Genomic DNA, 16,850 nt, shown 5'->3' with positions numbered 1-16,850 from the left:
CCTCTTAAAGACTCATTTTATCTTCAATTTGAGACCAACTATTTCACATTTTGATATTCAACAGAGGGAATTCATGAACCCTACCTCTTTAGACTGAAATTCGTGCTAAAAATCATGTTTCCTCCCTTCAAAATGACTCACTGCCCCTCCTGTAGAAGCCCGCTATCCCTCCTATAGATTTCCTGTAGGTGCTCCTATAGAAAACCTGTAGGGCTCTTGTAGAAGATGCCGAGAGAAAAAATATGGAGGAAATCAATGGAGGATGGTGGATATGAGGCTGTGGGGGAATAAGAATACTGCTGTGTGGTTGAGTTATGAGGAGAAACTGAAGAAAAGGTGGTGAGAATGCGCGGGGAGGAGTGCTCATTACCTTTTATGGTTGTTTTCGGTTATGAGTGCTGAGCTAGCAAGGTGTACGTTGCCCAGATTAGGACCGTTGGTCCCCACCTGCTTGGTCATCATGACCCCCCTCGTAATCATCCCCTCATTACTGCATCGAAGTTAACTCTTCCTCCCACTACCTGTCCTTCGCATCTTTTGCTTGAGTTGACTGTGCGCACATGTGGGTGATATCTTGGTTAAGTGGAGTCAACTAAATGAAGGTGGCCAAGTTAATTGGCCACCTTTCCCTCTTTCGATTTCAACTATCTCGTTGCCTTCATATGATTCCTAATTACACAAATGCATATAGAGGAGTGACTTAGCTACTTACCTATAATCCAAGTGTATTTGCTGCCATCCACTGTGAGTTGTTGTGGCTTTCTCTGCTGCATGCCTTTATTTTCCTTCATGCATGCTGTCTCTGCTTGCTGATGTGTTGTTGTGTGGTTTTGTAGGTTCTTCTTTTGCTGGAGCTGAGTTGCATGTGCCTTTTCAACCTTCAGATGTGTTGTCCCTTGCTGCTGATGCTGGACTTTTATGGGATCAGCTGCTACAAGAATTCCTACAAGAGCTCCTGTAGTTGCTTCTCCCCTTGAAACTTCAACTATTTCCCTATGCTTGGATCTCGAGAATGATGCCATAGGTGGAGACGAATGATGGAGGGATAGTAGGTAAGCTTCAAGTAAATTTGATGGTGCCTTTTCCTCCTTTTATTTTTTTATTTTTTTTCAAACTGAAAAACTGTTTTTCTGTGTTTTTTCTTGGAAAGGGAAAAAAATAATAATGATGCTTGGAGTGTGATACAGGCTTGGAAATGATGGAAAGGAGGTTTGAAGATGGTAAGATGGATTATAGGTTCCTCATGAAGCTTTTCTTGTCCCTCAAATTGCCTCCTGTAGACACTTTTGGCTCTCTGTAATTCCTACAGGAGCCTCCTGTAGAAAAAACAGAGCCTCCTGTAGAAAACACAGTTTTGGAAGAAGAGGTACAATGGGGTGAAAGAGATGTCAAAAATGATGGAGGAAGGTGTGGAGAAGATGAAATGCATGCCGGTATGAATGTCAAGGTCCCCTTGGCACCTTCTTTTTCTCCCTGTAGTCCTCCTGCAAACCTGTAATGCAATAAAAATTCTTTTTTTCTTTCTCTTTTTTTTTTTTTTTTGAAAACAACTAGGGCGCCTCAGAGAGGTTTTCATCTTAATTTCTTGCCCTGGGCACCTCCAAGGGAGGTTTTCACCCAGGTATTTTATTCTTTTCCCTTTTTCTTGACATCACTAGGCCGCCTCAGAAGAGGTTTTCAACCCAATGATGGGACTCAAGTTCCTCATGAAGGTTTTCACTTGAGTCCTTATTTTTTCTCTTTTTTCTTCAGTGAGTGGGTGAAGTGGAAGCTAAGACATGCTCCACTACCATCACTGTTTTATTCAAATTTTCAATAAACTCTTGCTTGGAGAGGGGTTTCTTGTAGACTTTCAACCGATGTCCATTAACAAGTATGGGGATGGCTTCATTATCAATGGTTCTGATCAAAACTAAACCATTTTCATTGCATTTCTCCACAGTGTAGGGTCCCAACCATCTTGTCCTCAGCTTGCCTTTGAAATCCTTATATCTTGAATCATAGAGTAGTGCCCAATCTCTCTCTTGGAATTGCTTCTCCCTGATATTTCTGTCATGCCATATATTTCTCTGAAGCTGAACTACCTCTGTATGGAGAAGGGATTGCAATCTATATTAATCCAATCCATTGAGCTGAAGTAATCTCTCCTTCTTGCATGGTTGAGGTCTAGGTCCAGTTGAGCTGCCATCCTTTCTGATGCTGCTCGCTACCTTGGTTAGGATCCCTTCCAATGCTCTGTTAGTGACCTCCACTTGCCCATTGGCTTGTGGATGGTAAGGGGTGGAAGTCCTATGCTTGATCTTATGATGTGTGAGCAGGTCTTCCAGAATTCCCCTGAGCAAGACCAACTTAAGAGACTCAAGGTCAAGTGTACACTGGCCCTTTTGTAACTGAGCTGGAACCTCTCTTCATAGTCTTCCAGGGACTCATCACTTCCTATGGTCATTCGGAAGATTTCTTCTTTAGTATCTTTTGACCTACAATAGTCTTGATACTTGTTGTTAAAGGCCTGCTGCATCTGAGCCCAAGTTGTGATGCTATTTCCAGGTAATCCCATGAACCAACACAATGTTGTGTCCTTGAGAGTAGAAGGGAACGGTTTCAACTTTTGCCCGTCTTCTGCATAGTCATAAGTTCGATAGATGACAACAAACTTGAACAAGAAGGTGTCAGGATCTTCTATAGTCAGACCATGGAAGTGAAGTAGGGATGAAGGACTTATATTCTTCATTTTGGTGTCCCCATTGTTCTCCCGAATGGGGAAGGTACCCTCTATTCTCTCTCCATTTCCCCTAGAATTTCTGTTTTCAGCCATTGGCTCCGGAGGAATGTTTTCTTCTTCTTCTTCCCCTATAGGTTCTTCAAATATGTCTGGATGTTCACCTAAGGGTTCTTCTTGATTGCAGCCACCGAAGAAGAGAGAAGGTTGGCTGTGTGAAGCAGTGGGGGTGTTGGGAAAAAAATTTCCTAAGTTATCTCTACTCCTATGAGGCATGAAAGGAAATATTTTTGGTTGGTTTTTTGTTTCTTTTTCCCCACACTGAAAGTACCTGTAGAAACTAAAATTGTGATTGAACAAAACAAATTGCAACTAGCTAAAATGAACTTTCTGAATGGAAATTTGCAGAATTGAAAAGGAAAGCAAGGAAATGCAAAACTGAAAGAAAAGAAATGACTAGTCTACTTTTGCCGAAATAAACTATTAGCAGAATGTTGCAATAGGAAATAGAAGAAAGCAGTAATCACAGAATACTCTGACGCTTCCCCGGCAATGGCGCCAAAAAGTGGTGAGTGCCAGTATTGCAGCAAGAATGCTGCAACTCCTGGGCTACCAACTTTACTTTTATCAACCTGGTAGTTCGTAACAAACTTGGAAGCGTCGGTGCTATATGCACAAGTACTAGTTCTCACTACAGGTTGTCACTTGGTCAGCCGACGCGAGATCACTAGGAGCTCAAGCCAACTTCTATAGATTTCAAAAGAAGCTCTATGTGTGATGAAAGGAAAGAAATATTACTCTACAGATGCTATTCTAACTGCAGAAAGGAGAAAGACTAGAATGTAAAGCAAAACCTACTAAACCCTCATTAACAAGCGAATTCTACTTTTGCCAAAAACGCTATGAAAACCATGAAAGAAATGCCATTACCTACTCAAGGAAGTAAAAAAAATATACCATGCTATTTCTGGAAGTAAATAAGAAAAAAACATATTTTTGGGTTTTTATGTGTTTTTATGTGAATTTAACATGCATCTAATTTATTGTGTGTGAGTGTGGCAGTGAACAGGTGGCGTTAGAGGGTGGTTTTGGAGCTTGGGAGCATGTAGGATGGTGTGGATGGGTCCTAGGAGGTCTTAGGTGGCATTCTAGAGGCTTTTCCCACACTCGACCTTCAAAAGAAAGCCTATAGGAAAAACTACAAGAGGACACAGGAAAAATACAGGAGGAAAACTGGGAAACTACAGGAGGCCTATAGGAGGAGGCCGAGAGAAATTTTCGTTGTTTTGAGGGTGTGAGAGTGGGTGGAAAAGGTGGATGAAGCTTGGAATGAGGTGTTAGGGTGCCTAAGGTCTACCATGAATCAGCAAGAGAGAAAAAGATGATTGGGTTTGCTCAAGGAGAGAGGAAGAAGTTCTATGAAAAATGAAGGAAACTAGGGCAGAATTGAGGTGAGGTTTGGGAGACCTATAGGGCATGGATCAGATGGAGGGTGTGATTTCTAGTAAGATAGCCTACTGTTGGAAGATATATGTTGCATAGAAACTAACAGTCAACCAAGAAAATCAAGCAACCAATGAAATGAGTGCATCCTAGGAAAAACAGAGTTTTTCATTAAAATCGCCTAAACTATGATGTATAGAAGGAAATGCTGGGAAATGTTGTAAGAAAGGAAAGCATGCAAAAGTACTATTTCAAATCAAGAAGTGAACATGATAAAGAAGATCTAAAGCAAAGCAAAACTGGACTATCAACCTACTAGAGAGCTGCAAACACTAGAAGTCTTAGGAATGAGGAAAATCTGTGTTTTTGGGGTAGCAAGAGAGTCTTTGCCTCAAATCATGGTCCCAGAGGGAGGAAGAGAGGCCAAGGCACTGTTTCTAGCCTTTTAAATCTTCTCTGGTCACTGCTTAACCTGCTACAGAAAGCACAAATGGAAGTAAGCTACTAAATCATCAAAAGCAACCTATTCTTAACCATAAGAGAAATACATCTAACAACAAACTAATCTACAAAGTGAAGTAAAGCATACAAATACAAGTAAAGAGAAGCTTGGCTACTTGGATTTGGCCCTAACCCAAGAGCTTCAGCCCTCTAAGGTAACTCAGTGCTAGCTCAAAAATGATTCCATCTTCATTATCAAAAAATAGCAAGATTACATAAAACTGTCATAAAATAGTAAGCTCAAAATTTGAGCAGAGTTTACACGAGCAAAAAAGTCGACCCTAGTGAGGCCCTAGGCCTCTCTACTTATACATCTGAAGCTACCAACAGCTTCCTTAAAATCAGGGAGGATTGTCTCCCCAAACTCGAGATAACTATCAATCATCTTCCACTTGCTCGGCTGCCTTCTAGTGCATGATTGGGCTGCTTGTACTCCCAGCTGAATGAAGGGGAATTTGAAGTGAGGAGCAATAAATGAGGGGGATTCCCTCCTATAAGTCCTCTCCTCTATCTACTTCGATTTATTGTTGCAGTTTGACTACTAAATCCTTGACTTTGACCTCGAAATCCATCAATAATCTGCATTAAATACATGTTAGACCACATGGCATAATAACTAACTCAACTCACCCTATAAGCATAAATATAATCAGAAAATCATACAATAAAATAAGAGAATGGTTGATTTGACTATGTTAGGAGGTAAAATGATCCCATATAATTACCCATTTATGAGGCTCATCACTTCTACAAAGAATATCAAATTCAAATAAAAACGTGTCAGGGTCTTCAAAGGACATACTGTGAAAAAGTGGAAGAAATGCCAAGGGTATGTTCTTCATAGTAATATTTCTGGTAATGTCTAGAATAGGAAATCCAAAAGTCGATTTCGTATCGTCTTCTTTCTCCTCAGGACCTCCTCTTGGTCCATCCCTCTGCTCATTGTTCCCTCCAAATAAAGTATGTATTATGTCATTATCTCTAGGATTATCCCCATTGTTTATGTTTTCCTCCCCTCCTCCATTGTTAGCCATTTTAAATACAGGTTCACAAGTAGGCTTTGATGCAGTGGTTCGATTGGAAGAAGACAACTAATTTTATCCTAATGTCACCAGGACCTAGGTCCCTGCAAGGTCCTCCTACTACTGATTCCACTTGTAGAATTAGCACAAGTCGTGTACCTATGGTGGTTCCCAAAATAGTTTGGACTTGTTGTGGTATAATTTGTGGTTGTTCAACCCCCTTTTGATGCAATATTTCTTTCAGTGATTCCACCTTGTTGTTGGTGTTTCCTCCTTCTCTGATACCTGTATAAAAATTAGCGAAATTAGTCGGGGGTGTTTTTGTGGGACCAAATATTCCTGAGAATGATTTTGTATTTGAAATAGACCTACCTTTGTTATCCCTAGGCCTAATTTTACTTCTACGCATAAGAAAAGAAAATACTACAAATATTCATCAAAGACAACCAGACTTTGGAGCAACCCCACCATAGAGGATGCGTGGATCTTCACTCACGCCTTACTATACACTCTCCGCCCTCTAATCATCCTACAAAATCTTCAATGCTCATGAACTTCAAAAATATTGTTACCAGGACCGTTTGCAACTCCCCGAAAACAGTGCCAAAAAATGTTAGGAGTTTTATTTGTCGTTAAATTCCCCTAAATTAAATTATCAACCGAGGTTCGTAATCTCTGAGTTACACTGCATTATGATTCAGGTCTCAACAGTTCAGTGAAAATTTAAGTACAGAATGTCCAATCTCTACTATTTCAAATCACAAGAAATTGAAGTGAAGAAACTTACCAAATTAAATGCCTATCTTATTCAAAATTTAATTATTATCTTATTTAATCATAGCTTGATTAAATCAAAAACTCACTTAAAGGTAAAACAAAAAAACCAAACTAATTATTTGAAAACTATAACATACACAATGCAAATCATTGTTCACAAGAAATATGAGTTACTGCATAAGTGATTCAAATTACTGTGTATATAAGATGAGTTACAATATCAATCACTACCTTACACTACCAACCATTGTGCACACATTGCTTACTAATGTTCAATCAATATTATTTTTAATTGTGACCTGTGAAATACTTATCACGACCTAGTCACTACAATTTACCACTCAAACAACTTTAACAGAAATCTTCAGTTCGAATAAGACAGTCTACTATTCAAACAATCTAATCTCACTTTAATAGTGAAATCTCAACCCAAAAATTATATCTATTTAATCTAAGTAACAAGGATCTCAAATCAACCGAGACTAAAATGATATCAAGCTTAAGCTAATCTCAATCCAGACATAACTAATGCTAATTCAAATGATTTTAAGCTAAGGAAAATAAACAATCTAAACAAGACTGAGTCTAATCGTTAATTCTAATTCCTAGGATGCATAAAACAAACCAACAAGAATTTGAATTAATCTCTTCAACTCTGCAAATACTCAAAAGAAAACTAAGTAGCAAATTGATGTCCTTCACTAGCTATGTCAACACACTTCAAATCTAAAAGATTCTACAGATCAAAATTTGTTCTAGCTTTAAAACTACTCAATCAAATTCAGAAAATCACTTGCACAAAAAAGAATTAACCTACAGCCAATCCAATCTTACTGCAATAATGCCAAATCTCAAAACTAAGATACAGTCTCAATCAACAATTATTATCTTGTCACGTTACTTCTAAGCATTTCGATGTCGAAACACGATGCTACATGATACTATGGTGAATGGGAAATACACAGGACAAAGAATTATAAATCAATTCCAATTCAGTCTTATGATAGAGTTATCAACCTTTGCATCAAAAATCACCTTTTAAATACTCTTAACCATACAAATGTAATGGAGAATTCATTCATGCATCAAAATCATTAATCAACACAGTCCTTTCTAGTTTGCAAAGATCTAAAGACAAGATATTCATTTGAATCCAAGAATACAAAGTAAAAGCTTAAGTACAGAATGAAAAATGGTGACTTTAAGATCTAACCAGTAAACTTCTTTAGAACAATATCCACTCTCCTAAATCTTAATCAAACACATTTCCTATAGTCTATATCAATTGTAGGACTTGTTTCCAGGTGGTGGTGGGCCCTTGCCACTCTTGGAGCAAGTTTAAGTTAACTCAATGCTTTTAAAAACCAAAACTCATAACACTTACAAAAATTTAAGTGCAGAATCAGAATTATGTATTAAGGTTCAGAAAAACATGAGTTCAGATAGAAAGTACATCAAAGTGTCCAATGTATCCTGAGCATAAATCTTCTTACAACAAAAATTACATAACAATCCCTCTAGCTCCCTAAATACAGAGAGCATCGGGCTTTTATAAAGTCCAGCTAATGAAAACTAGGCATAACTAATTAACTAAAAAAGAGTAAATATAACATCAAGGCTAAAGTTAAACTGCATGAAATCTTCTTGAATAATATTCAAATGGATCTTGATTGAGCTCGTCCTAATCATAGAAAAATTGATGAAACTGATTCCTTTTTTAGTATAAAGAGATCAGTTCTAGAACACCAAATATTTGGTTGAACACCTACTGCCAAATAGAGTCTGCTTCCAAATAGAGTATAGAATCGAAATGAAAAATTGGGTATAGAATGGCGAGTCCACAAAAGGTTGACTGATGCGTTGTGCATCCATGTGCTGGAACTCCTGCTACCTGTTCATGCGTTTCAAGATCTACAAGTCCATATAAGTATTAGTAAAAAATAATTTAATGGCTATAAGTCCGTTAATATCTACTTAAACTAATCAAAAGCACATGAAAACAACACTAAGTAAATATTCTACCTCCAGTTGCAAAACAACGTTGTTTGGCAGTGATGGCATGGTACAAAAAGGTAAATATGAAGTAAATGTCGATAAGAACAGTAAAATAGTGGGTGAAAAATAGGTGCAAAAGTGGGGACCAACACTCCTCTTGAGTGTTAGTGAATGCTTATGTTATTTTCTGAGTCAAGCTCCTCTTTTTCACCCATTTCATCTTAACTGTTTCAGATTTTTTCCATACTGGCATTCCTTTTTATTATTTCAATGATTATGATGCCAGTTCAGTTTTTCACCAGTTATAAGAAAACAGTTTGCCACATTCAACATAGGAGGAAGATGATTCTTTTGCTCAAATAATTCACCAACTTATTCAAATTGATTTATCCTTTTTGTTTATTGACCAAGAGTCTTGTGTTTTAATCAATCCATCTGATCATGGTTCTTGTTCTAACAATTGTCATCCAATATATCCTTTTCCCACTAGTATACCTCATGACAGTTGTTTTACATCGAGTGATCTGTATGGTCTATGTTCTCAATTTTCAGATACTTGTGAAGCAGTTAAGGAACTTTAGGCTATGTTGATGGTTATGTCAGGCCCTCACTATCTTGACAAACATTCTGAACCTGGTTGAAATCATTTTCCCTTACGAGACTCCCATCCTGATTCTATGACATTAGTTGAAAACTTATCTTTACAAAAATCTCAAGATCATCAAAAGGAATGTTTTGAATCTCATGATCCAATCTATCAACAACTGGAAGCATCTTAATTAGCAAGCCCATTTTCTAAAATCAAGTTATGATCTCTCTTGATGTTTGTTTAGGAATAAAATACAAATGCAAGTACATTCAAAAGGAGCCATCAAGGTTTGTTTGCTTATGTTTTTTATCGAAAAGGTAAGGTGGTAGTTTGGGTAAATTCGGGCGACATGACACATCTCTCTACATATAGAAAAGAACTTTCATATTTTTTGCAAGATATTAAAGTTCTTATCTTTTCTTTTGCACATTATATTACGTCAGTTTTCATTGCTCTTTTCTTTGTGATTGTAGGTCGGGAGAAATTACGTTGGTTTTACTGGAAATATCATTACACTTACCCCTGAACGTTTAGCTAGTTAGGTTAGGATTAGGCTTAGTTTCATTTAGTTCCTCTTGCATTGCATCCACCTTCTTTCCTGCTCTCCATTGAGTCTCTACATTCGTTTGTTTTCTTATTATATATTATGCATGTTGTTTTATGTCTCTCCTCCATTTGCTTGGTTCTTTTGGTTTTGTTTCATTGTTTTGTCATGTATTTTATTTTTGTTTTACCAATAATACCTTGTGTGAAAATTTTTTGGCTCTAAAGGACTTTATGGTCGAATAAAAGAGAAAGTGTGACAACCACAATGCTTGGCTTTCTACTTTTTCTCCTTCTTTTTCCTAGGAATATGCTATAGGTTGAGCTAATTCTGAATGGAAAATATTATTTGTCCAATAGGAGAACCTTGAGGGAACCTATTAGGTACATGCCTATTCTAGTATATAAATTTCTCAACTTGGTGTAAGTCTACTTGTGGGTTAACACTTGTCTAATCTAGTAGAGAAGGGATAAGGGGAAAATTTAAAGTGAGCAAACCAATATCAGAGGTCTTAAAATACTTCTCTTAAGGGGAAACCTCCTCTACTCTCAATAGTTTGAGATACCTCTTCCACCCGTTGAAAATAATAAGTGTCAATGCAGAGTTATATTAAATAAATAAATAAATTGTGAAAGAAGAGAAAGGCTTCCTGCGTAGGGAGGTGGAACAAGCAACTTTGTCGGGGTACTGACCAGGCTCGCTGGCAGTGAAGCAATGTTTGTACCCCTAAAGTGACTCTGTCGGGTTACTATCCAGGCCTTCTAGTGGTGGAGAAATACCAGAGATAAAAAGTCATACTATGAATATCATAAGCTTGTTGTGCACATTAACCTTTCCTGGCTTGAAACAATTGTGATATGGTGCATCTTCTTGTGTGCGTCCAACCAAGTAGAGGAAAGTGATATGCTATGTATAAATCTAGGTCGAAAGGGGGAAATCGAGGCAATCAATACTTCCTAAATATCTGACCCCTAAATTGAATTTTTTTCCCAGACAGAGAAACTGAAGTTCGCCCAGTGTGTCGCCATGTGTTGTCGTTGCTACAACACCCTCCAAAATTTCACTACATTCGAATTTTGGAGCCTACTACCATTGTTGTGTCTAACAAGTGTTGTATCATGTTATGATATGTGTTTCAGGTGTTCCTGAATGTTCTCAAGTTCCATCGTATTGATTAGAAGAACATCTCTAAGTGATTTCCATAGCCATAACATATTTGTTGTAGTAAAACGACACTTTTGGGTCGCAGTCACACACATTTCACTCATTGTAACTATGGAATGTGTACAAAGTGGTGTTTTGATGTATATTTATCATTGTTCATTCTTATCTAAGTTTTCTCAATAAGTTGGTATGAGTCGCACATTTTTTTACGTTTAAACTCATCATTATTGTCCCTTGTCCTATCTCCCAGACTTAGACAAATTTTGGTTTCAAAGCAAACCCATTGAGGAAAAGATCCCATGAGCACACTCTAAACCATTGATCATGAATCCTTATGTTATAGGCCATTTTGTCACATCTAGTCAATAGGCCTGCAAACCGAATCAATCATGATCCATGAACATGTTATCATCATCCCTACACAAATCCCTAAGCATGACCTTTCCACATGCCTGAGTTTCTGGGTCTAACTGTCGAAAATCAGTGCTTTTAAGGCCCAGTGCACCCTTCCCCTTAGAGACCTACGATCAACAGCAAGTTTCTCCATTTTGCACCAGCGTTGATCAGCAGTAGTGTGTCCCTTTTCGGGGTGTGCTAATTCTAGAAATTCGATAAAATTAAAAAGGATCCTGAAGCTTCCTCTTCCATAAGATTCCTAGAGTTGTTTTAACCATTTATCTTAGATAACAAGTTTTAATCCTATATGATCCTACTTTGGAGACTTCATCTCTTATCCCTTGTGCTCATCCTCCCATCTCAAGTGGACATCAAGCTTAGATTTATAAATGGATAAGAATTCCTAAACTACCATCCCTCTCCTATAAATTAGTGTCATCTACAACATTAGGGTGGGATTTTGGACATTGATCATACCCTCATGTTTCTGCCTTGAATCTAAGAGATTCATCATCTTCATGCATTAAGGTGACATTGAGGTGTGCTTTGTGACAAGGAAGGACAAGTCAACTTGGGGAGATCTCTATAAGATCAGCTACTATTTTCAGTTGTAAACTCTCTCCTATTTATATTAATATAAAGAGTATATCATTTTCCTACATGTGTTATGTTATATTTACATTCATGTATTTCAATGCTTCGTTGATCCACTGAATAAAGTAATTGAATTATGATACGTAGATGTTGTGGATCTTTGGCTTGTTGTGAATGTATGTGTATGTTCTAATTATAGCAATTAGAGCTATGGTTGGAGCATACAAGTCGGGAGGAAAGTAAAACTTGCGATGGATTCCAAGTAAGCCTCTTTCCCATTATTCAATTTCTCTAAGGGGAACTTTATATTCATAGCTTTTTTTTGTTCTGGACCAGTCCACTAGGTCTAGGGAAGATACTTTTGTCTGCAATCGTAAATTCCACTTAAAAAATTGGTGACTCCATAGGGGATCGTTTCTTTCCCTTAGTGGTTTCCTTGACCTTAGCCCTCATTTCACCTCTTGAACAGACCTTCGTTACTTCACTCAGTCTTGATTGACCCTAGGAAGACCTTTCATTGAGCTCGATTTGGTTTTTTGTGTCAGAACTTGGCCCAATATTGATCAATGCTCCCTCTGGTATGGAGACAAATTGTTGCCGTGCTCTCTAGCCCTCTCTACACCTACGTTGTAGAGTGTCGGTTGCCTTTCATCACTTGTGCTAACCCATGTTTGATGAAAAAAAATCCATTTTGTTATTTTCTCTCTGATTAAATTTGTTCCATCTGGTTCTCCTTGTGTCCCTAAGTGTGCCTTGGTCTCTGAAAATCCTTCATCTTGTTTTATTTTGGTTTTGATTGCCTTTGATAAGAATTTGTTTAGATTTTGATTTGTTTTTGTCAAGTAGGTCATTAGAAAACTAATTGCTTGATCATTGATTGCTTGAAATAATTGGTTTTTCATTCATCGTTTTGAATAGTTTCTTTATCAGTGATTTAGAAAATATCTTAGTTTTCATCTGAAAATTAAGTGGATCGAAAAGAAAAATATCATGCATTTTACATTGCATTTAGGGTTTTGTGTGTGAAATTGAAATTTGGAACAGTTTCATTAGGGGAATTGATTTAACGATCTGGTTTTTTGCATATTGTAAGTTGCATCATTCTTTGTTCTCTTCCTTCTCATACATAGATTTTCATTGAAAAGAAGTTTTCATTCTTTCATGCTAGATTGCATCTTTAGGATATTAAGGTGAAATTTGCGGTGAGCCTTGAAAATTGAAACATAATTCAAGATAAACTTTAAAATTTATTGAATCAACCTTAAGGGGCATTTGAAATAGTAATGCAAACATCTAGAGGTTTAGGCTAGAGACATGTCCCAACATCTATAAACATAGGAGTTGTTGTTTTTTTCCAGCATTGCATTTCAAGGGTTATATCTCGTTCCACAAACGTAAGTGTATCAGACCATTCTCCATGTACCTCTAGGTATATTGGATGGCAGACCACGCATGAAAATTATATGGGAATGCTCTCATCGTACGGTAATGCATTAGACATCACTAACACAGACTTCACTTCTACGCACCTTCGAGTATATTTTGGAAGTCCACCATAGGTTGTTATCCTCACCTTTGGTAACTGATTCGGCAACCTTATATACTGTGATACACTAAACACAGCATTCGGGAAGATTTCCTGGATGTATGTAAATCCTTGGTTCTCCAAGGTGGTAGATTACAGTTCATAGTTGCTTGGTAAACCTTTATGCCTACATTACCATGTTTGATTTTTTTTTTGTTAATTTTTAAAATTTGTTAAACCAATGTGGAAGAACAACACCCTACACTTCATTTTTCATGTAGAATGAAAAATAATCCTCCTCTTCCACCTGAGGCAACTCCTGGTTGTCGTTAGAAGCACAAAAAGATGCAAACTACTAAATATAGTACTTCAAGAGCTACTACTTCTAGTCCTCCACCAGAATCATATTTTCCTGTGAGTACAGAACCTGAGATTACTTCTCCATTGGTTGGTGAGTCCGACACATTCGAAACAGAAGCACCTCAAATCTCATTACCTAATGTTATTGAACCTACCTATATTGAATCACAAACGACACAACCTAATGTTTTACAACCTGAGTCACCTCAGTTATCTACACCTATTACTTCAAGACCTTCCTCTTCTCTTCCTCTATCTCAGACCCAACCTCAACCTATATATCTTGGACCCGACAGTGAACCACTTCCACTTGGTCTTGTGAGTATCAAAGAGATTCCTCAAGAAGAGCCTCAACCCTCCTCTCCTATCCAAGTATGGGCTCATTTTTATCAGGCCCATCTGTTTCCTTCTCCTCATACTCCATCACGAGCTCCTTTTTCTGGTTCTTTTCCTTTCAACTCACCTTTGAGTTTCCCTTAGAAACCCTCTTTGGGACAGATAACCATGACTTGATCTGCTATGGTTTCTTAATCTATATCTACTACTATGACTGATACAACCCATGTTGCAACTTCATCCATGCTTGTAACATTGCTAGAGACACATTTGTATGTTGTCCCATTCGTCCCACTTGGTTATCTGTCTTTGTCTGGTACCTTTTATGGTGAAACATCCAATCCATGGACCTCTCCCATGTCATCTACATCTGGAATTCCATTTGGAACTTCTTTGATGAGCGCTACATAGTATGCTCTTCCTCCTCCATCTACTCCTACAGTTCAGTAGCAGGATGGTTCTTATGTTAGTGGGTGTGGACACCTACAATATCCCAATCCATCTCCTATTGGGAACCCTCCTCTTGGGGGTAAGTTTCCTTTGTATAACCCTCCTCTTTCGGCAGGGGGGGAAAAGTTGTAGGGATATTTCCATCTCCTCAAGTTAGTGCTTAGCCTCGTATGAGTCCTCCACATTCGGGAATGGATGCTAATGTTTGGAAACCCACCACGCTTGTACAACCTGGTTTGGTTGTGGCCTCATCTTTAAATTAACAACCTATTCCACCTACATCTCAAATTCTTGTTCATCAACCTATATCTCAACTTGTTCAAGCTCAAGTGAATGTGAGCCAACCTTTACAAGTTGTATATTTAACTCTACCTATTTCACCAGTATCTGGTGCTTCCCAATTCATGTATACCCATCCTTTTCAAGGTAAATTATAATCACAACCACTTGGTCATAATATTCCTTAAATTCAAGTGGGTCGGAAACTATATGGTATGGCACAATCACAACCTAACTAACCTCATGTTTAGATGATGCAAAATCCCACAAGAAAACAATGTCAACTGTATCAAGGTATACCTCAAATTCCTTATGGTCAGCAAATCCAAACCCAACCGCTTAAACCTTTACAAGGTTATCCTCGAGCTAGGAAGCCAGGTTATGTGTATATTAGTTATCAAAATCTTCTCTATCCTGGAATACAGATACATGTTGCTTAGGCCATCCCATCTTACCCAGGGTATCCCCCATTGGACCTCAACAGAAAGTTTCCATTCGTAGCAACTCTTGAATTGTCAGATCTGACCAGGGTTAGCAATGATCCCATTGTTCATTCTCCTTAGTGGCCAGTTATTCCAACAAAATTGCCCAATGATATCCCTAAATTCAATGGAAATCCTAGAGAATACCCATTTACACATGTGATGACTTATCATTTGTGGTGTTCTTTGAACTTTCTCAATTATGATTATGTTTGTTTGTGTCTTTTCTAGCACACACCCATTGTTACAATAGAAAAATGGTATATTGAACTCCCACAAGATTTGTTCAATAATTTCAGCACCTTGGCTACCAGATTCCTAACACATTTCCAGTTACCCATTTGATATGGGACTGGAACTAAAATTTTAACCAATTTCAAACACACTGATGCCACTCACACTTCAGATCACATTCATGAGTGGCGACGTCATTGTCATTTGGTTAAAAATTTTGTTCCTGACCAATTTTTAGTTGAATGGTTCATTAACTCTTTGTTGTCATCAATCACATAAAACATCGCCAAGGGCTATTCCAACAAAATTTCCCAATGATATCCCTAAATTCAATAGAAATCCTAGAGAAGACCCATTTACACATGTGATGACTTATCATTTGTGGTGTTCTTTGAACACTCTCAATGATGATTATGTTCATTTGAGTCTTTTCCAGCACACACTCAACAGTACAACAAAAAAATGTTATATTGAACTCCCACGAGATTTGTTCGATAATTTTAGCACCTTGGCCACCACATTCTTAACACATTTCTAGTTACCCATCTGATATGAGATTGGAACTAGAATTTTAACCAATTTCAAACAAATTGATGCCACTCACATTTCGGATCACATTCATGAGTGGTGATGTCATCATCATTTAGTTAAAAAAATTGTTCCTGACCAATTATTAGTTGAATGGTTCATTAACTCTTTGTTGCCATCAATCACATAAAACATCGCCAAGGGAAAAGTTGTGATCAAAGAGCAGGTAGTTTCTCGTGCCCAGTATTTGGATCTTATTTATACCCAATCTGGCACGCTCTATGATAAAATACCAAATGGTCCATGACCTTCCAATATTGTTCCTCAACCTCCTAGTAAAGAATCACATGTCACCGATGGCGTGATTGGTTTTGCCAACTAGTAGTTGATGAGTAAACCATCTAGTTCAACTATTGGTGTGGCTACTCAAATCCCTCCTTCCACCACTCTTGCGGCTTCTATTTATGAGATCAATGTCGTTCAATCTTCCAAAGGAAAATCTCAGCAACCAGGGAGTAGGAAGAAAGGCAAATGTAAAAAGAATTAGTATAATCTTTTGCGGGATAAACAAAACAACCAGTGTTCTAAATAAATGTGGAACCTCATTATCCATGCTTGATTTGTAATGAGGATCATTTCACTCGTGACTATCCACATCGGGCGGAAGTGAATCAATACCTTAAATCATCTGTTGCACCCATTGTGTTGATAGATCAATTTCCGAATCAGGAGACCAATATGGTTTCTCGGGATCTCGCTTCCTTTTACTTGGTTTTGATTCTTTCTTCTTCTAATCTGAAAGATGACATTGTTGTGGCTACTCGAAGTAAATACTATGGTAATATGAATACCTCGAATGGTCAGGCTATCGATCAACCTACTAGTTCGACTGCAACTCCATCGGATCCTGCT

The sequence above is a fragment of the Pinus tabuliformis genome, chromosome 1_2 (assembly GCF_031772625.1).
Source record: "Pinus tabuliformis cultivar Carrire ecotype Pingquan chromosome 1_2, CPIR1, whole genome shotgun sequence".
Lineage (NCBI taxonomy): Eukaryota > Viridiplantae > Streptophyta > Pinopsida > Pinales > Pinaceae > Pinus > Pinus tabuliformis.
This window is presented reverse-complemented; position numbering follows the sequence as displayed.